Source organism: Puma concolor, chromosome A3, assembly GCF_028749965.1.
Source record: "Puma concolor isolate L17-30 chromosome A3, mPumCon1.1.hap2, whole genome shotgun sequence".
Taxonomy (NCBI): Eukaryota; Metazoa; Chordata; class Mammalia; order Carnivora; family Felidae; genus Puma; species Puma concolor.
The window spans coordinates 5147687-5168449 of record NC_141669.1 but is presented as its reverse complement, the minus strand read 5'-3'; the positions used below and the strand labels follow the sequence as shown (position 1 = coordinate 5168449).

The 20763-nt window shown below is 44.8% G+C and overlaps 1 protein-coding gene across 2 annotated transcripts in view; it reads right to left on the bottom strand.

Moving 5' to 3' along the window:
- RNF144A (ring finger protein 144A) overlaps positions 1–20763 on the bottom strand; it is a 367507-nt gene that overhangs the window by 39889 nt on the left and 306855 nt on the right. Inside the window, exon 10 of one of the 2 annotated variants that reach the window (XR_015248834.1) lies at positions 11927–12745. The exons of the other annotated variant lie outside the window; for it this stretch is intronic. The gene's annotated coding sequence lies outside the window, so the exon portion shown is untranslated. Of the gene's footprint in view, positions 1–11926; positions 12746–20763 lie in introns of those variants that run through there. 2 annotated transcript variants of the gene reach the window in all.

Genomic DNA, 20763 nt, shown 5'->3' with positions numbered 1-20763 from the left:
TTTGAAAAACATACTCTTTACTACATCTCTTTTATTTAAAATAAATAAATAAATAAATAAAACTAGAAATGTCGACTAAACCAAACACAATTCTCTACCCAGTAGCTAATTTTTCATTGTTCTGGATAGAGGAGCGGGAGGGAGGATGAAGCATTTTAAATAAGAACAGGAAGTATGATTTGGGTCATGATCACAAAATGAGTATTCTTCCATGACAGTTGACATGCCCTTCTGTGGACAGGCTGTTTCCCCTGAGTGAAGACGGCGAGTTCTCAGCCTGAAGCTTTCGAGTTTGCTGGGGCGAGTTTGCAAAATGGCATCGGCGAAAGACATGCATGAAAGCAGAGCCCTCAGCCCAGGCTTGATTGCTCACCTTACAGTCATGGCTCTTGACTTGGGACCATCCGAAAAGCTCATCGGATGAAGAAACCACGTGCCGCAGGGGCTGGTCCCTAATTCTGTGTTCATACCTACATGCCTCCACACCAGACTTTAAGCAGCAGTGTACCCGGGAGCATGGGAGGAATATTTTGATAAGGAAAGCCAAGTCCCATGGGGATCCAAAGGGTTGACAAGTTAGGAATCAAGCTGAATAAGCTCCTTAATCAAGACGGCATAACATCACCACCAGAGCTGTGATTCTGTAGTCCTACGAATGGTCAGCAACCAAGATATCTATCCAAATTGCAGCGTAGGGAGGGCTAAATGGGGCCTCTTTGTGCTCCCCGTGTGTGTAATTCGTGTCGCATTATAGTTCATTTCCTCATCCAGGGTCACTCGAATGCTTATTCTGTCCCTAATTCTGCGCTTTCCCAGGGTAAGGCAGAGAAATGGCTAGACATAAAATACATCCCCTGCTCTCAAAGTGCACTGAAGAGACACAAGACATATTGTAAAAGCACCATAATGCAGGGGATATCAAATGAATGAACTGTGCGGTACAGGGACTCTGATAACTGATGCTTTTTAGATAGGTTTAGGAGCCAGAAATATATCAAAATATAACTCACACTTCTCATTCCAATTCATCCTTACCATATGATTTTATCACTACTCAGCTGGAATTTCTCAAACTTACTATGCGTAAGTATCACTTGGGATCTTTGTTAAACATGCATATTCTGAGGCCTCAGATGCATGTTTTGACTTGGGAATCTGCATGGGTAGAAGAGCCCTGGTGATTCTAATGCAGGCAGAGGTCCCTTCATACTTTGGGAAACTGTCTGAGTCAAGATCTCCGCCCAATTTGCTAAACATTACGGCCTCATATGAAACTTGTCCCATCGGATATATTTAGTAAGTGTATATTAAGTGAATGAATGACTACCGTTCCTTATAGGTCAGGCATCATGGTGAATGTTCAGAATGTAAAAGTTGGTAAGTCACTGGACTAGGAGGTCTTGGTATATAGTGTGTAACATACAGTAAAGACTGTGAATGATACATTGATAAATAGTTATTATCACTTGGGTACCTGGCACCGTGCAAAACCTGAAAACACGGCTCGCAAGTGCCCTGCTAGAGGAGAACCTAGGGTGCTGTTAGAACCCAGAGAAGTGCCTGGAATGTGTCTGCCCTCTCGAAGGTCTGCTCCAGGACCTGCCTTGCCAACATCCAGAACTTCTACTTAGCCAATATCTTCACTTCCACCCTCTGGTTACATAGTTTATGGGTGGGTAACGGGTGCAAAGGAAGCCACCCACAGGCTTCCAGAAACCAATGGATGTAAATAAAAGATGTGAGGATCACAATTCCTCTCTCAGCACATGGGAACTGAGTACTGAGAAAATGAACTGGAAGCTGGAGAGAGAGAGAGAGAGAGAGAGAGAGAGAGAGAGAGAGAGAGAGATTGCAAGTTGGAAGGACTAGCGTGAGGTTCTTGGGGCCAATGGAGCCATGTTGCAAATGTTCTCGTGGGCACTAGAACACCACCTGAGATTATAATCAGAGAAGTCTCTCAGCCAATTTTTTTTTTTTAATAAATTACTCTGAATGAGGACAATGTTGATGAGAGGGCAATGAATCAGAGCAAGGAGGTCAGTGGTGAGGTTCTTGCAATGGCTGAAGCCGGGGTTGATGGCTTGTACTGAGGTGCTGGTGTGGGGCTGGGAGAGAAGGGACAGGTGGAAGATGCTGCATTTAGGAGGTAGACTTGGCAGAGTTCAGACAACCCATGGTAGTATTTTGAGAATTTCCCAAAGACACTCCCAAGTTTAATCCTCTGATTGCCAGTTTCACACATGCCAGCTGACATGTGTATCATTATCTTATCATGGCTCTCCTGAGAGGGAACAAAATGCAGGATCAATGTCATAAACATAGCTCTCTGTGCCACAGAGGTTAAGAAGGGGGAACAGATTTACAGCGATCTTGACAACCACTGATGCCTAGCTTTCTTCTTGCTCATTACCTCTGGTAAGGACCCATGGGCTGGCCCAGCAAACATAAGTAGTCTAACGAGGCCCCTGAGTGCGATCCTTTGTGCTGCTCCTAGACAGCCAAGCGGCTCTGGCTTTGACATTTTTGTTCCCTTGGAGTCAGCTTGGGCCACTGACAATCTGCTTGCCTGCTTTGGGAGGATTCTCCAACTGCTACTCAACCGATATCCCTCTTCATGGGGCTTGTCAGAGCTCCTGGTCGTGCACACTCTGGCAGACACAACATGAAGGTGCACACAATGATGGCTGCAGAGCTCAGCAGTCATGCCCGGTTGGTCTTTTCATCCCCTGTCCTAACCTCTGGCTTGTCAGCTCTGGTCCCTTCTGCCCTAAGTATCCAGGCCGCTGTGTCACCTGGCTCCCATCCTGATGCCTCATAGATTCCACTGAACTGTTCTCTCTGGCTTCCCACGGAGCTCTTCCCACCTACTTCTGGCCACTAGTTAGAGCAATTCTGCCAGCCACACCAAAGGAGCTGGTGGATCTGACCCTGGACCATGTGGCTACTCATCTCTTCTCATAGCCTGCCTACCAGAGACAGGGCTTGTCACATCTCGTAACTCGACAAACACTGACTCGCCTCAGTCCAACTCAACAAGCGTTTATGGAGGACCTACCATGTGCCCATCACTGAAACAGGCAAGGAAGACACAACAATAAATAAGACAGTTCTAATAATGCAGAAGCTTGTCATCCAAACGAGGGCATATAAATAAAACCAACGAATTATGAAACCATAACATGACATAACTGTTAAATAGAATAAAAACACCGTGCCACACCGGCACGGAGGAGGAAATCTATGATTCTGATAAGCAAAGAAGTGATAAGAATGGTTTCATTTGTTTTAAGTCAGCTTTCTCAGGCATAATTTATAAGCAGTAAAGCATTTAAGGATGCAACTCATTAAGTTTTGATAAATCTGTATACACCCGTGAAACAACAATCACAATGAAGATATGCAATGCCCCCATCACCCCAGAAGCTCCCCCTCTGCTTTTCCTAATCAACACTCACCCCTGCCCCCAAGACCACTGATCTGCCTCTATCAGTATAGATCAGACTCTTCCTGTCTACCTTGTGTACAAACGGAATCATATAACATGTACCCTTCTGTCTGCCTTCTTTCGTCAGCATAATACTTCGGAGATTCATTCATATTCACATAACAGTACTTAATTTCCTGTTATTGCGAGTATTATTCCATTATGTGCATATATCACATCTTTGTTTATCCACTCACGTGTTGATGGACAGTTGTGTCCAGTTATAGGCTACAGTGAATAAAGCTGCTGAGAACATTTGAAAGCAGATACATGTTTTGTGGATTAGGTATCTGTGGACATGTGTTCTGTGGACTTTTATTTCTCTTGTGTAAATACCTGGGAATCAAGTCGTCAAGTCATATAGTAAGTTTCTGATGAACTTTATAAGACACCACTAACTTGTGCCCCAACGCAATTGTAATCCTTTTGTATTCTCATCAGCAACGTGTGACAGTGCCATCGGTCCACGTCTTGATGTCACTTGTTACTGCCACTCGTATTAACATTTTATCCATCCAAGTGGGTGTGGTAGCCATATCTCATTGTGGCTTGAATTTGAACTTCCTTGATAACTAATGACATTTAACAGTTTCTTATGTGTTTATTGACTGTTCATATATCTTTTTTTGGATTAGTTAGTCCCTGTTTAAATTTTTTAATTGGGTGTTTATCTCATTGAATTGTAAGGTTTTTTTCCCCACATGTTCTACACACAAGTCCTTTGATGAATATATGTATTGGTAATGTTTTCTCCCAATAGGTAGCTTATCTTTTGGTTTTTGCAAGGTGTCTCTTAAAAAGCAGAAATTTTAGGGGCATCTGGGTGGCTCAATCAGTTAAGCGTCCGACTTCAGCTCAGGTCATGATCTCACGGTTTGTGGGTTTGAGCCCCGCATCAGGCTCTGTGCTGACAGCTCAGAGCCTGGAGCCTGCTTCGGATTCTGTGTCTCCCTCTCTCTCTGCCTCTCCCCCGCTCACGCTCTGTCTCTGTCTCTGAAAAATGAATAAATGTTAAAAAAAAATTTCAAAGCCGAAATTTTAAATTTCGGGGAGGTGCATGCCACCAGTTTTTCTTACCAGGCTTTGCCTATTGTGTCTTCTCCAAAAATCTTTGCCAACCCCAAAGTCACCCAAAGGTTTGTCTCTTAACGTTTCTCCAGAAATATTATAGTTCTAACTTTTAAATATGGTTGAATGATCCATTCTGTGTTCACTTGTTTGCAAACGGCATGCGGTGTAAGAGCTCTCCATTGTCACAAAGAAAGACTAATCCTGCAGTTAAACTCACTGTCGAGTTTCTAATTTCAGATAATGTATATTTTACTTGTTTTTTTTATCTGTTTCTTAATTGGAGATTCTGGTTCTCTTGAAATTCTCTGGTTTTCCTCTGTTTTCTTTTTCCTGTTTCCTTCTATGTGTTAATCGTGGTTTTATGAAACTCATTCTCTAGGGGCGCTGGGTGGCTCAGTTGGTTAAGTGTCCCCGACTCTTGACCACAGCGCAGGTCATGATCTCACAATTTGTGGGTTTGAGCCCCACATCAGGCTCTGAACTTACAGCAAGGAGCCTGCTTGGGATTTTCTGTGTCCCGACCCCACTCGTGCTCTCTCTCTCTTTCTGAAAATAAATAAATAAACTTAAAAAAAATTAAAACAACCAAAAAAAGAAACTCATTTTCTCTTATTTCTCATGAGAATTACCTGTCGTTCTCTTTCCTTTGTCTGCTTTGTCTTTGGATTCCAGTCCACCTTCAGAGTGATTTGAGTGATTTTAGCCTCTTTCCTGTGTAGCTTCTCTATTACGATCTCCTTGTCCCTACTAAGTGCAGACTTCTGACCAGGTGAACCCCAGTTTCTCAGGCTCTTGCTCTGTAAACAGATTTGGCAAATGTCTCCTGGAGAAAATGGCTCCAGAACATCAGCTTAGCGCTCTGACATTCTCTCTTGCTGGAGACCCTGGCCTCTTTGGGCCCCCATGCATCATTAGCTCTGTAACGATGTCAGGTATGATATATTTGTATTTGAATTAGCGATCCTTATTGTCTCAGCTGACACGCTGATCTATGCAAGCAACCCCATCTCATCCGGAGTGAGAAATGAGACCACACATGTCCCTACGGGTGGTGCATGTGAATGCGGAATTCTTGTCACACCGTGACAGGGCTGTCCTTCTCTCCAGTCCCACAGACGTCATTGAATCACCTGGAAATTGACTCTAATACCTAGCAAAGCTTACTTTCAACATATCAGGGGTACAATAGTGTCGCATTGCAATGTTTAAATCTTTTTAAACAGGAACTCATTTGCGCTGTGGTTCTGCTGACCCAAGTCCCTCAGGTCAAGCAAAGAGAGAGTTGGGGCACACCAGCTTAGCAATTCCTCAGCTAGAAGCGGCCCACTTTACTTCCTCTGACCTTCCTTCGGCCCCAACTTGTCATATGGTCCCACCTAAGTGCAAAGAAGGCTGTGAAAAGTGGTCCCCCACTGGGAATGCTTCTCAGAAACATCCCCACACTCTGGAAGGGGCCTGAGAATCTAGAGTGTCTGTGGGCCATCCCTACTCCAGCAGACATGCAGGGAAAGGGAAAGTTCTGGAGACAACACTCGGGAGGAAGATACAGACACGTGTCTAAGGGAAGGCAGCAGATACCAGGGAACTCGCTTTCTTGGAAGAAAGGGGAAATCAAGTGGGTAGACCAGAAGTCGGGATTATAAAATGCAACAATTTTAGCAAATCTAAGACGTCACGTATGAGATGTGTGCATGTTTTGTGTACCTCTGAGAAAGAAAAGTGCCACGAATTATGTAATGATACAATGCTTTCTATTAATATGAGTTGTAATAAGCATATCAATTTCAGAGCTATCAAAATGTGAGAAAACTGGTCATTTGGTTGTATGAAGGGTAGTAGAGGAGATCTTGAAATTTTCGCCTTCCTTCCCCCAAAATATGCAACCCAGTCAGCTGAGGCTTTCAGGAAATAACAGAGTCAACCGTGGAGTTCTGTAGCTGGCGTCACGAGGTCTGAGACAGGAACTCAACTCTTAATCCAGCTCTGACTATGACTTCCTTTGAAGGGGTTAATTTTCATCTTTGCTTTTACTTGGTTTGGTCTATAATTGCATAGTCAGTTTTTCTGTTTGTGCCGAAACACTTCAATGCCCACAGCTCTGCATGAGCCTCTTTGAACCCCCAAAGGCAAGAACTTTCAAATCACTGAGCCACATATTCTCAGGTTAAAGCAAAGAATATGGCTTTACGGAGCAAACCTAGACCCTTACCTTTAAATACAGCCTGCAGTCAAGTATCCTGTATTTACAATATCTAGAATAAATACATGTAAATTCCTTAATCATTTTAGGTATGTGCTAATTTCTTGGCTTTTAAATATGGGAAATTTAACTCTTGCATTCAGTTTGGTTTTTCATTAGTGTGTGATAAGGAGAAGAAGAACATGAAAATCTTTGTTGCGACATGTTTGGGAGGCCACAATATAGGGCAACATTGCTATTATTACAGCTACTATTAAAATCCAAATGAATGTGCTATCAATCAATAAACATATTTTCCTGAATATATACATAATGAATATGAACTCATTATAACCATATGGGCCCCATGGGTCAAAATCGTTACAACCCTCTGTCCTCAGGAGACAGAAATTTCTTGGTGATCTAACAAATGTTTAGAAATGCTGCATTACAATTTTGTTGCCAAAATATGTTATTATTACTCAGATTAATCAGATCTCAGTACATTGTAACAATATTAGTCATCATCCAAGTACATTATCATAACAAATACCATGCTATATAAATCTTCTAAGATGCTTTAGTGTCATAACATTTCAGGGGTGGATGGGCCCTTAGAAACATCTGAGGAAGTACGATCCCTAATTCCATGCTCAGTCATCTGTTTGGCTCTGAGTTCATTTAGCCACCGCTTGAGTCCTTCTAGAAGATGAGAGCTCACTATTTCTAAAGAGCTGATTGCGTTATTGAATAATTCTAATGAGGAATGTCTCCCAATCCCTCCTTTTGTTCCCCATCCATTGTACACCATGCAATTCCCAGAACTGCAATGGGGATCAAGGAAGATAGTGCTTGGAGAGTGCTGTGCAGAGTCTCTAGGACATCATAAGCCATCAGTAAAAACCACCATTTATTAATTTTATTTTCCTTCTACTCAACTTTCATCTATGGCAAGTGTGGCTTCCTGTAGGATTTTGCTTACGAGTAGTTTCCTCCCAGAAGTCCTTCCAGACTCCTGACAATGGGCTGGTTACATCCCCTTCCCAGGGTGTCCTTACAGGATGTGGGACTGACCACCACCGAATCGTGGGTTCTCATTTGTGTCCCTCATCCTATCATCAACCTCCTCAGGGCAAAGGCTCAGTCCTGTTGCACTGTGTTTACAGTACCCAGCCAATCATTTGGCACATAGTCGATGGCTGATGTGATTCTCTGAGTGAATGACTAAAACATGTGAATAATGATCACAGCCATTAGGCAAAGCAGCAACTGCTATGCCTGGGTCAAGTTCAATGCCGAGTGACAGGACATGGCACGAAATAGGACCTACCAGTATCAGCAGCTTCATTGAGGTCTTGCGTGTCAGTATACAAGCAGATGAAAGTGAAGTCGCGTTTAAATCAGGCAAGGTCAAGATGATGCAAGTGTGCAGTAGGTGGGAGACATGGAAGCAAACTGGGTCTTAGTTCCTCCAATTCTTTGATCTGGTTAAGATGCAAACTGGCCATTTGAAACTTTCCCCTACAGAATTGTTCTTTTGTGGGACAGTCAGTTCTTCCACCATTCCAAAACCAACACTCATTTTTTAGATCTGTAGATTTTTGTTTTTGTTTTTGTTTTTGCCAGATCCAGTGTTTGCTGGGTTTACTGTATCTCTTCCTGGTTTTCCTCCAGAAAGACAGGAGAGACCCAGATGGCAGTAAGAAGGCTTTGATTTCTGTACCCAACACAGATCATTTGCATTTGTCTAGATGGATTTCTGTCTGGTTTTGTTGTTTGTCTAGAAGAAGCGGCACTGGGGGAGCTCACACTAAGCTCTGGCCCATCTCTGACATCGCCATGCTCTACACAAAGTGTCTGGTGTCATAGCCTCTCAATGAATGGAATGCTTCCTGATCTCCAAAGCTTCTTCTGTCAGAATCCCACACTATTTCTCTTTCTTGTAGAGAGTCTAGCAAGAAATATTTTTGGTTTTTTTCATTTTTATTTTGCATATTATTTATATTTGCCTCGGAGATATTTACCAAAAGAAATAAATACAAGTGAAGCTAGTTTAAATTCAAGGTAAAGGAAAGAGAACCACCACATAGTATCAGAAAAATCGATGGAATACTATTCTCTGTGTCACTGTCTTTCTCTGTGATATCACAATCGTATGATCTTTCATGGATGTCCTGTGTCATCGTCAGACCCATTGCTTTCTGGGTCTGAGTCTCTCCTTGGGGCTCTCCATTCTTGTTTTCCAGAGTAATTGCATGTATGTGTCTCTGAGTTGCCATGGCACTGGCTGTGTTTTCTCTGAAAACTCCAGCACTCAGTAGCATGTGATGCAATCATTTTGTCAGTTAGAGAAGAAAAAAAAAAAATCTGTGTTGGGTATGCTCCTTGATAAGCAACTTTCACTCCAGAAGGGTGGAATCACCTGGTCCACATGGGGAGCCCAATGGCCATGTCCCCTAGGGCCTGAAGCCCACACAAAGCTACTCCACTGTCATGAGATGCCCCTGCATGCCAGATTGTTTCCCTCTGAAGAGCTACCAGACAGGAAAACTCTATTATTAAATTTCAGCACAAAATTCTTCCTGATATTCACCCCACTGAAAACTGTAGGGACCCTATTAAAATGGCAGGTACGGGAAAGATCCGTTCTGTCACTTAATTAAAACGTTTTAAATTATTTTTAACCAAATGTTTAAAATTGTGTAGGGAGTAGTTGCTAAACCAGAAATTTTACATGTATATAAATCACTGGCTCTTTAATTTGTTCTTGTTCAGATACGGCTAGGTTTGACATTAGATTGCCCAAGCTATTTTTTCAGGAATAAAACAAATATTGGACAACTTCATGTGCAAAGGTGTTTACATGGCAACTTAACTAAAATACAGACTAGCACAACCTTCTCTTGCTCTTGGAACTGCATCTAAAACTCATATATCTCCATTCTGAGGCAGAAATTCTATGCCCTAATTTAGTTCTTCATTTTTCAAAAGTTTAAATTTATTATATACAGACGAATACGCTGTTCATGCCTATTTGCATATGGAAACTGAGTTGTGAACTATATTTTATTTAATTGTATTTTCCTCTTTAGGGTGTTATTTTATTTCCCATCATATGGAAGCTATACACTAAGGCTATCATAAATTACTGAAGGATTTGGGGGTAGTAATATGTATTCTTCTCCCTGGTTAGTAGAAACATATACTGTTGATAATCTACCAACTATAATTTGGAGCTGGCTTCTATATTATGGAGTTCTTTGTGTCCTCCAGGACTTCTTTCTGTGTGTATTTTCCAAAATGTTGGCTCCATCCATTCATCCATTTCCATCCCATGCAATGACTGCTTGGTCCCTGTTCTGGGCCCTACTCACTGGGAAACTTTGTAAGCTTTCCTTGTATTCTTTGGTGCCAATTCTCCACAAAGCCATGATAGCTTTTTCAGGAGTCCTTTGCTTTTTGGTTGGAAAGCCAGGAATTTGTTTTCTTCTGTCTAATATTTCAAGTTACTATCACACTCCCTGCAACCTCTTAGAATTCGTTGGCAAATACCCAAAGGAAGGCCCTGAACACCACAGCTGTACCTACAAGAGATGTTAATTGCACATGGTGCGGTTTCCAGATGGCCCCAGAGACCCTCGGTCTTTCTCACCACATCTCTCCTATCATCACCTGGATGGAATGAACAAAGGAGAAGAAACCTACTTACTATCCCTGTGTTGTTTAGTCCTCTGACAAACATTAACTAAGAACTGTGCTTGGTGTTGAAGGTCGCAGAGAAAGGACTGTTCCCATCCTTTGGGGGCTCGCAGGTAATGGATTAAAGAGATGTCAATACTGTCCACAGTCTGGTGGCTGGCAGTGCAAGGGACTGTGGCCCATACAGGAAAGAGGGATTCATTCTGCCTACATGAGTACACTGCAGGAGACCGGGAAGGGAGTCTTGAGCTCACCTTAAAAGAAGCTCAACGGGGGCTCCTGGGTGGCTCAGTCAGTTGAGCGTCCGACTTCAGCTCAGGTCATGATCTCCCGGTTGTGCTGACAGCTCAGAGCCTGGAACCTGATTCAGATTCTGTGTCTCCCTCTCTCTCTCTGCTCCTTCCCCACTCTCTCTCTCTCTCAAAAGTAAATAAAAATAAACAAATTGAAAAAAAAAAAAGAAGCTGAAGTCCCAGGCAATATAAGTAACACCTGGCAAACAAGGAGGCACGGAAACTCTGGCTTTGCCTTGCTTTGCCTTGCAAGCAGGGAGCGGTCGCCAAAGGGCCACAAGTATTACAGCTTGAACTGTATCCTCCCCAGTTAGTGTGTTGAAATCCTAACCCCTGGACCTCAGAATGTGACCTTAGTTAGGGATAGGGTCTTCACAGAGGCAGTCACTTAACCTGAGGTCATTAGGGTGGGCTCTCATCCAGTACAATTGGTATCCTTTTGAAGGGGAAATTTGGAGACAGGACACAGGGAGACCACCATGTGAATACGAAGACGGCCACTGAGAACCAAGGAGAGAGGCTGGAACGGAGGCTCCTCGACCATCCTAATGGAGGAACACTGCCTGAGCCTCAGGCTCAGACTTCCGGCCTCCAGAATAGTGACAGAATATATTTCTGTTGTGTAACCCACCCACCCCCACCACCAGCCTGTGGTGCTTTGTTATGGTAACCCCAGAAAACTAACACCCCAGGTGCCAGGCAGAGCACAACCATCACCCTGTTGAGAAGAAGCATCCCCAGATGGCTTCCAGCAAACCCCATTCAGCACAACAAGCCTTTCCTGATTATTCAAATAATCTGGGCTCAGTGTTTTGTTTTATTTAAAAAAAAAATTTAAGTTTCTTTCTGTTTTGAGAGAGAGAGAGCACACTGACAGCAGTGAGCCTGATGCAGGGCTTGAACTCATGAACCATGAGATCATGACCCAAGCCAAAGGTGGATGCTTAACCTACCGAGCCTCCTCTAGGCTGAGCGTTTTAAAAAGCCAAGGTATGTGCCTTCAAGGAACTCATAAACTAGCAGAACAACAAAAATGTGAAATGCAGACCATAAGACCACAGCATAGTAAATGCTTTTGTTGAGATCAGAACAGCTGTCAGAACGCCGAAAAGGAAGAAACTTACCTCGGTGTGTGTGGGGAAGCTGGGGAGCATATTCTAAGGAAAAGACACAGTCGAATCTTGGTGAGGAAACAGTCTTCTATTCAGAATATTATTGTCGTAACTAAAGCGCTTGGGCATAGGAGTGTGACAGCCATTGTGGCACAATTAAATATGGATACGTTCATGCCAATCTCACACAGACAGAATCTGCTGTGTACACGTGCCTTTCAGAAGAAAAAATGATGTGCTAAAATGAAGTCATTGCTGCTTGTGATGTTTCAGAAACACCTTAATGTCACCCAGGAGACAGACTTGTATTTCTAACCAACAGAGAAGGTGGAAAAAACTGCAGAAAATTCTTAAAAAGTTGCCAAGTTGCCATGATATTTGACAAATCACTGGCAGACCTGTTTGCAAAGAAAGCGTGTAGCTCTCGCCCGTTATCATTCCTTTGAGATGATTCAATCCTTCTAGAACCTTCTATCAGACTTTATGAGCTCTGCCTTGATCTCCCCCAATGACTGTTTTTGGAAGTTTCTGAAATGCTTTTTTTTTTTCTTTTTGACCTCGCCTCCACCGTGTTGCCGAGCATATTGAGATTGTGCTTGGAAGGGGTAGTGGCAGCCTCAGACATGAACAGCTAAGGAGTTTTCAAGGGCTTGCTGTTGTGTCCTGCTGAAGCCTGGCAGCCTGTGGGGTCAAAGCGCAGAGAGCTCAGTGTCTGTGAGTGACTACTGCTGATGAGCTGGCTAGCACATGCTTCCTATGGACTCTTCTAGCACAGCAACTGTGTGTGCCATGTCGGGTGTTGAAATACAAGTTCTGCCAGAATGACCTTAGGAGTCTGTGAAAGTCTTGTTTGGTAACAGAAAGCTTGCTGCTTTTCTTTTGTTGACTAACCCCTACGTTGTCTGCCCTGTGGGAAAAAAGCATGATAATTTCTCCAGAGTCTATTGAAACTGTGGGTTATTACTCCCCAGAGTTGGCAGCTAAAAAGTTACGGTTGAGCAGCGGAAAGAGCTAAAAACGGATGGTAAAAACCATAGACAAAATATTGAGAGTCACCGAGGAATGGGCACATGATTGCCCCCAGATTTCCACAGCTCTGTGACATGCAAAAAATCCAGGTCCCTCCTCTCAAATGGTAACTGCTCACGCCAGGCCTCGGGGTGGGACGCCTGGGCTTAGCTTCTCCGTTGACCACTAACCGGCTCAGGGGTTCTCGGCTCTGACCTCACGGAAGAATCACCTGGGCAGCTTTCAAAACACTCAGCATCCCAGCAGCCCCCACACCAATTAGATGAGAGCATGTGGGGTGGGGACCCTCGAAGCAGCAGTTTTAATGTTTCTCGAATGATAACATGAGGCCAAGTTTGAAACCAGGATGACTGTTTGTCCTGAGTAAGTCATCTCACCTGACCACACCTATGCTTTTCTACCTACAAAATGGACCGCCATGAATGTTCCAATCTCTCCCACTCAGTATCAAAGGAGAGGGGAAGGTGTTTGCTCCAGCACCCTCTTCAGCATAGTCTGTGTTTAAAAATCTCTATAGCAAGAGGCTGGGGGCGGGGGTGGCGTGGTGCTGGGGTGGCTCAGTTGGTTGTCCATTCAGGTCATGATCTCACAGTTTGTGAGTTCGAGCCCGGCATCGGGCTCTGTGTTGACAGCTCAGAGCCTGGAGCCCACTTTGGATTCTGGGTCTCCCTCTCCTTCTCCTCCCTCCCTGCTGGCACTTGGTCCCTCTCTGTCTCTCAAAAAACAAAATTTAAAAAACTTTAAAAAAAAAAAAAAGAACTCCATGGCAAGGATCCTGAGGGACACTGCCACAGACGTATGTCTGAGCCTTGGGGACCCTGACAAGGCAGACAGATTTCCATTCTGATAGCAACCCAAGAGCCAATAACTTGCTGATCTGCTGGTCAGTATTCTTTCTCCGAGGCACATTCATCCTCACCATCCTGGCTTCAGAACATTCCTTCCTGGGCTTCACCTAGACACAGACCTGGGGAGGCTGGGTTTTAGCTACTGGTTCTGCTGAGAGAAAAATCCATGGCTGTGGCTCCAGAAGCTGCGCTGGGTAGAGCCAAGCACAGAAGGGGAGTCCAAGAAGCACTGAAGTTGGGAAGGAGGACTTACACAGCCAGGGACGAAAAATAGGAAAACCAAACCTGACTCATCAAAGCCCCGAAGCCCATGATGGGATGGATACTGGCTGACAAGAAGTAGGTCCTGTGAGGGGAAGGGTCCAGCTCAGGTGAACAGTAACAGAGAAGCCAGGAGAGAGCTATCGGCTCAATATCGGGATGCATCTCGGAGACCCCAGCCTCCCAATGGAGAGTGGATTGGTGCCTTCTTGGGAGAATAAGATCAGTGTATGTCTCCCTGCACAGGGTCACCCAGAGAATTCCCTCGCTCAGCTGGCTACTCTGTCTCTGGGTTTGCATGGGTGATTATCTGTCCCCTTCACTTGGAAATGAATCCCCAGTGTTTGAAATCTTTTTCTCCTGCTGTGCCTTCATCCTTGCTTTTTGATGGCCCCTCTTTGAGGTCGCATTCACCTTCCATTTCATTTGGTACCAATCTTGGCCAACCAGAACACTTCACGAGTATCTGTCTTCAATGTAGTAATCATGTGGGGGGGAAGCACTGGAGGCTCAGGAAATACAGGTGTCCGAATAAAGTAGAAGAAAATCATACATGACTTTGAGGTAGGAGAGGGAGAGAGGCATCTCTGCCTTAATCACAGGATGTGATGTGCTTGTCTCTTCATTAGAGGTCCCTCCCAACATCGGAGGGTTCTGTCTATGGATCTCTTACCTCCGCTAGTCTGTAGGATTTTAGAGGTCAGGGTCTGGGCCTTCTTCTTTTAAAATTAGGTACCTACTATGCCTAAGGGAGAGCTAGGATTTGTACGACAAGAATGGCATTGCACATCAATATTCCAGAACAGGCCCTTGGATTTCACCATAGAGCTGGTAACTGTGAATGCCTAAACCCGTTATACAAAGAGCCAGCCACTTGTAAGAGAAAATTCTTCCTCTAGAATATGACCAGAACCTGGGGACATAGCATGGTCTACACTGCACTATTCTCTGCAAGAACACAGGCTGATGCGGTAAGTTTGCCCACCTCTAGAAAAGTGGCTCAACAGTCAACCTCCAGGTGGGAGAAAGAGCAGAAAATACAGAACTGGAAGTCTCTGTGGCGCTCATGTCCCTAACCTGCCCCCTCTGTCCAAGGCCTGGAGGGGCAAATGGAGTCCTTAGATAACTTGGAAATCCCACAGCAGAAGGGCACTGGATAGTTTTCCAAAGTGTTCCCGGGAGACTTTCATTCTCCTAGAGAGTCCTGTCTCCACCCACTCCCCGTGACACGTCAACAGTAGATTTAGGCAACATGATGGACAGCTGCCTCTCAGAACCCACACAACCCATGTTATTTGAGGAACCCACCCACACCCACCTTCTGCCCAGTAATACCCAAAAGCTGGACTGTAGTCTCAAGGAAACCATGGTCCCTGAAAGAAAGCTCAGAACCTATGGATCTTGGTATATTCAGGGGTGGAGGTGGAGACAGTGTAATGAGAAGGAGTTGGCCAGGTCTACAGTGAAACAGAAGCTAGTGTCTAAGGTCTAGGTGGGGCCAGGCTGACCATGAGCTCAGTCTGCAGCCTTCATCCAGAGTCCGATCCTCCGAAAGGAGGAAAAAAAAGGAGAAGGCAAGGACGTCCAATTTGAGTAGTTTCCAAAGAAGAAGCAATTGGGTTCTGCAGTGGGGCCCGGGGTACTGTGTTGATGAGTTAAGTGTCCCATTAGCAGCAAAGGAGTTCCATAAGTGCCGTTGCTCATAAGCTTGAGTCTGGTTATAGAGAAATTAAGTGAGTTATACGCTCATGCCCCTGAGTTTGTGGACTAGCATTCCTGAGACTTTGTAATGAGCTGCACTTTATAGCCCAGCCTTCAGGACGCTAGCTGGTGTTCACTAGTGCCAAAGTACTTGTTGGCACTTTCTCTGCATTAGGCCCTGTGCCAGGTCGTCAGGAGACACATTGTCAGGCAGCAGACAGGTTCTGATCTTGTGGAGCCAGAAGGAAGCAAGGAAGGGGGAAGTTACCAGTGACACAGGGTGACCCACGGCGACATGAAGGATGTGAATGAGGAGTAAGCCAGGAGACCTCACTTTATCCGGGGCTCAGGGAATCCTCCCTGGGGTGTGCCCCTTAAGCTCTGACCTGACTGAGTCAGGAAAAAGGGAGAAAAAGAGGGTCCCAGGCAGAAGGAATTGCCCAGAGCTTTGGAGCTCTGCGTCTCACACAAGAAGGTCAGTGTGATCTTGGTCCCAGCTAGAAAGGGTTTTCCAGACACACTGAAACTCAAGCCTCAAGACAAAGGATGCTGTTACTGACCTTTCAGATTCAAAGTAATCTAGCTGCTACTCCAGCCTGTACATGGTACTTACTTAGCATATAAAGCTTCATTTTAACCACTATTTGGAGATACCACCTTGGACCCTCTGGATTAACTGCTTCCTGAAATTCTGACCAAGAAAGTCAACGTATTTGGAAGATTTTAACTATTTTTTTAGCGAATATTTTCTGTAAAGAGGGAGGTAGTAAATGTTTTCTTGGCTTTGTAAGCCATAAGTTTTCTGTCGCAACTACACGACTCTGCCTTCAGAGCACAAAATCGGCCATAGGCACTAGGTGAATGAATGGGCGTGTCACATACTCCTAAAGCCTTATTTGCAAAAATAAGGCCCCGTGATCATACTTTGTCAACACCTGCTCTAAACCTTCTAAAACCATATAAAACATTCTAAAATTTATTCCTGAACTAGCCTGGAGAACAGGGAACTTTGATTGTAAACTACATGGGTTAGCTTTGCAGAGTTATCTAACTGTTAGCGGGAGGCTGCACCCCTGCACCACGTTAATGAATGTGGTAGGAACATCATCGTAGGATACGCCACTGGATTTGACTGGGCTGGATGGCGTGCCCACGTGAGGCTGCAAGAGAGACAAGGACACAAGAGACTGTCATTTCCAAAGCTGTTGTGGGAGACGGGCTCAGGCTGACTAGGTAACTGCACTGCCAGGATGGGCTCAGTAATACACATACACGTGGCCTTCACACTGATTCTCCCTCCTGCTTCTGCAGAGACTTGCTCTCCATTGTCACTGGCTTCACTCTAGGGCCCTGGGGGACCGCAGGGTGACTCTCCAGTATATTGTCGGTTACCATGGTAGAAAGTGTCACTTCCCACGTCACAGCAAGTATGCTAAGTTTTTTTTTTTTGAAGTATGCTAAGTTTTTTTTTTTAATTTTTTTTTCAACGTTTATTTATTTTTGGGACAGAGAGAGACAGAGCATGAATGGGGGAGGGGCAGAGAGAGAGGGAGACACAGAATCGGAAACAGGCTCCAGGCTCTGAGCCATCAGCCCAGAGCCTGACGCGGGGCTCAAACTCACGGACCGCGAGATCGTGACCTGGCTGAAGTCGGACGCTTAACTGACTGCGCATCGTGACCTGGCTGAAGTCGGACGCTTAACTGACTGCGCCACCCAGGCGCCCCTGAAGTATGCTAAGTTTTAATGGCATGGTTGGTGCAAATGTATCGCAAGTCCACAGAGAGAATGAGACAAAATCTTTCTAGACAACACTAATGCTACCACGGCACATCTGGCTGTCCTAATACCTGCGATATGAATCCAGAGAAGAAGAGGTGAGTGCTCTCTGATGGGGAGAGAGACGCGGGGGGGGGGGGGGGGGGCAGGAGGCTGACTGTGCTGGGCTCCTTCCTCCTAAGAGTCAAGGGCGGCGGCCACAACTTGGGTTTCTGGAGTCTACAGCAAGACTGGAGGGTTAGCATTCTCACAAAATTTTGTCTGAGTAAAATACTAAGTTATCAAACAGCGTTCCCACCTGTCAGGCTCACGACAGCCGTCCTCAGGCCTCAGAGCTCCAAAGCGTCCTTACAGGTCACGCAGAAACCAGGGAACATGTCACTGTCCCATTAGGTCACTTCCCCGCGTGGGGGAGGCAGGGAACGACCTGAAACTTCCTGTGAAAACATGCACAGAGCAAAACTGAAATGTTAACCACACACCTGCGTGCCGAGGTTTTCACCTCCTCATACGTCTTCTTTCGGCACCCCCACGGCCCCACGACCTGCCTGCACTGACTTCTCTCCCACTAGCGGCCACACCAGGGTCCACGGCCTTGCTCTCCCGGGACAGGGCAGGGCACCTGGCACCATCCCTTGGACAGCTGGCCTCAACAGGCCCAGTGACTCACGTCTATCTGCTTGCTTCATGCTTCAGTAACTAACCCAGAGTCAGCACCACTGTTAAAAACACCAGTTGTTAAGGATGAAACGGGGATCGGAGCAGGTGGGCCGTGTGGGCTGAGATGTTACACCTACAAAATGTGCAGAGAAAAAGAACTTCCCTGTGCAGTTCACTGCACTTTAAAACACAGACACAGAAGTGCATCTGTTTGGAGCCAAAAGCAAAGAGCAAGCACGCCAGGGAGGGAGTGTCTCTGCACAAAGGCAACGGTGGCCTCCCCCTGGGCTCTGCCTTCAGAAGCGCCAATATGCAAACGCCTGGAATATGCACTCGGGGTTTCTTTGCTCTGTCTGCATGTGGTTCTGGAGGTGGAAACCTTGGCTTTTCCATCTCAATAGCCTGGGCCCAGCACATGGCCTTTGGGTTCACAAAATATGTTGAATCAAGAAAGAAAAGGCGGGGGCGGGGGGAGAAAAAACCAAAAACAAAGCAAAAGACCAAGGAGGGAGATTGCTTTCTTCCTTCCACAAAAGAATTCGATGTGAGGTCCCCGTAAATAGTGTGCCTCTTGGGGGCACCTGGATGGCTGCTGAGAGACCATTAATTACCTGACACCGGGCACAAGTCAGAAAAGAAACGACAAAATGAGTTTCTACTGCAGTGAGAGGCTCCTGCTTCCTTTCTCACGCGGGTCTCAAATCTCCGCTGATCCAGCAATGCGAGCAAGGTTTTGTTTGGTTTCTTTGGTTTCCTTAGCTGACGCTGATGATAGTTTATCATCCACTGTGACAGTAACATAATTGATTCCAATACACAATAGGAGAGTGCAGCTCACCTGACAAAACTTCATTCTTTCTTGTATTTATCCATTCGTTTGATAAATGTCTTTTAAGTGCCTACCATGTGCTAGACTTTGGCGAGGGATCCATTTTGACTTACAATGTGCAACATGTAGTGTAAGTGTGGAGGTTCTAAGTAAGAAATACTGAAACTGGAGTGATAGCTTGACTCTTCCCCTTTGCATTCAAAGGAAAATTCCTTTATCTGTCTGGTTACCTCAGCTTTATCCTAGGTGAGGTAAGGGTCATGTTCCCACTTGAAGCCTCCACATGAGGGAAAGATGAGAAAAAACTCTGCGCTGGGCACATAGTAGGCACTAAATAAAGAAACTTTTAAGTTTTTTCACTACTGATTCATAAATTAGGGTTCCATTAACCAATTAAGAAACATGCTTACTATTTTGGGGGCACCTGGGTGGTTCAGTCAATTAAGCGTCTGACTCGATTTTGGCTCAGGCATGATCGTATAGTTCGTGAATTCAAGCCCCACATCAGGCTCTGTGCTGACAGCACTGAGCCTGCTTGGGATTCTCTCTTTCCCTCTCTCTCTCTGCCCCTTCCCTGCTTGCTCTGTCTCTCAACATAAATAAATAAACTTAAAAAAAAAAAAAGAAACATACTATTTTTATTATAAAAGACTTAAGTATCAAAATTTCAGAGGTAAGACATATTTATTCCTCTTTTTCAACAAATGTAAAAAACACTAAAAGGAGCAAAACAAAGAGAGAGAGGAAGTTCCATTATTTTTATAATTATACAGAAACCGGACTGAGGTACAGTGCAGCCTTGACTTCTCCCACTGCACCTGTTCTAGGTTCCTATGTGGGCCAGATCCCCGGATGCTGGCCCCTTCCAGGGAGCACACCTGGGGGTTCTTGGGATGCTCAGTGATCCTCTACTTCCCTTAATGCAATGCAGGCAATGCATTCTTCACCTAACCTTCCTTAGGGCCTGCTTGGGATGAACTGTTTATGGTGGGATCACCTTGCCCTTGGTGGACAGATCTTTTGGGTGGAGAATGTTCAGAGCCCCAAGCCCAGCTAATTTCTGCAGGGATCATACTGGCCCAGGGGAACTACTCCATAAATTAGTCTATCAAATACTGACAACTCAGTGCACTGCCATGGGAGCCTTCCAACGTGCTCTGACATCGGGACAGACCCAGCTAGCTTCATTCTTTTAGAAGTTTCTAGTCTAGAAGCCAATGCCTGCTTCTGACACTTTAGTCTCTGTCCTCCAAACACCAAGAGGCACACGGATCCCTGCTGCTGGCTTCTCCCTAGAAAGTCTCACTACTAACATTTTCTATCTCCTCTTATAAATAGGCTAGAAGTTGGGTGAGGGGCTAAGAGTCACAGAACCACTGCGGGACTATCGCCTTTCCAGGTTAAACAAAGATGCTCCAGCAACTTCCTTTAAAATGCATGTTTTTCCTTTAATTTTTAGGCACAATTGAAAAGTAAAAGCCTTAATAAATTCATCTGGGATCTCTAACTTCAGGTAATTAGTAGTGTGTGGCCTTTAGATATGATTTCTCAAGTTATGAATGCTGTGTTTTGTGGGTGTTCATTTTCTTTGAAACCAAGTGTTTTTTCTCTGCTGAAAAAAAAAGGCAGTAAATGGCACTGGATGATGATATTATTAGGTGTATTTTCACTTTTAAGAGTGTAGTACTTTACTCTTCTATACTTGAAATGCTGTCTTCTGTAATAACGATTACCTTCTATTATGCAATTCTGGCCTTTCTCATCCTATAACTCAAATTAAATTATATATGTTCTATACTAGAAGAAAACCCAACCTCT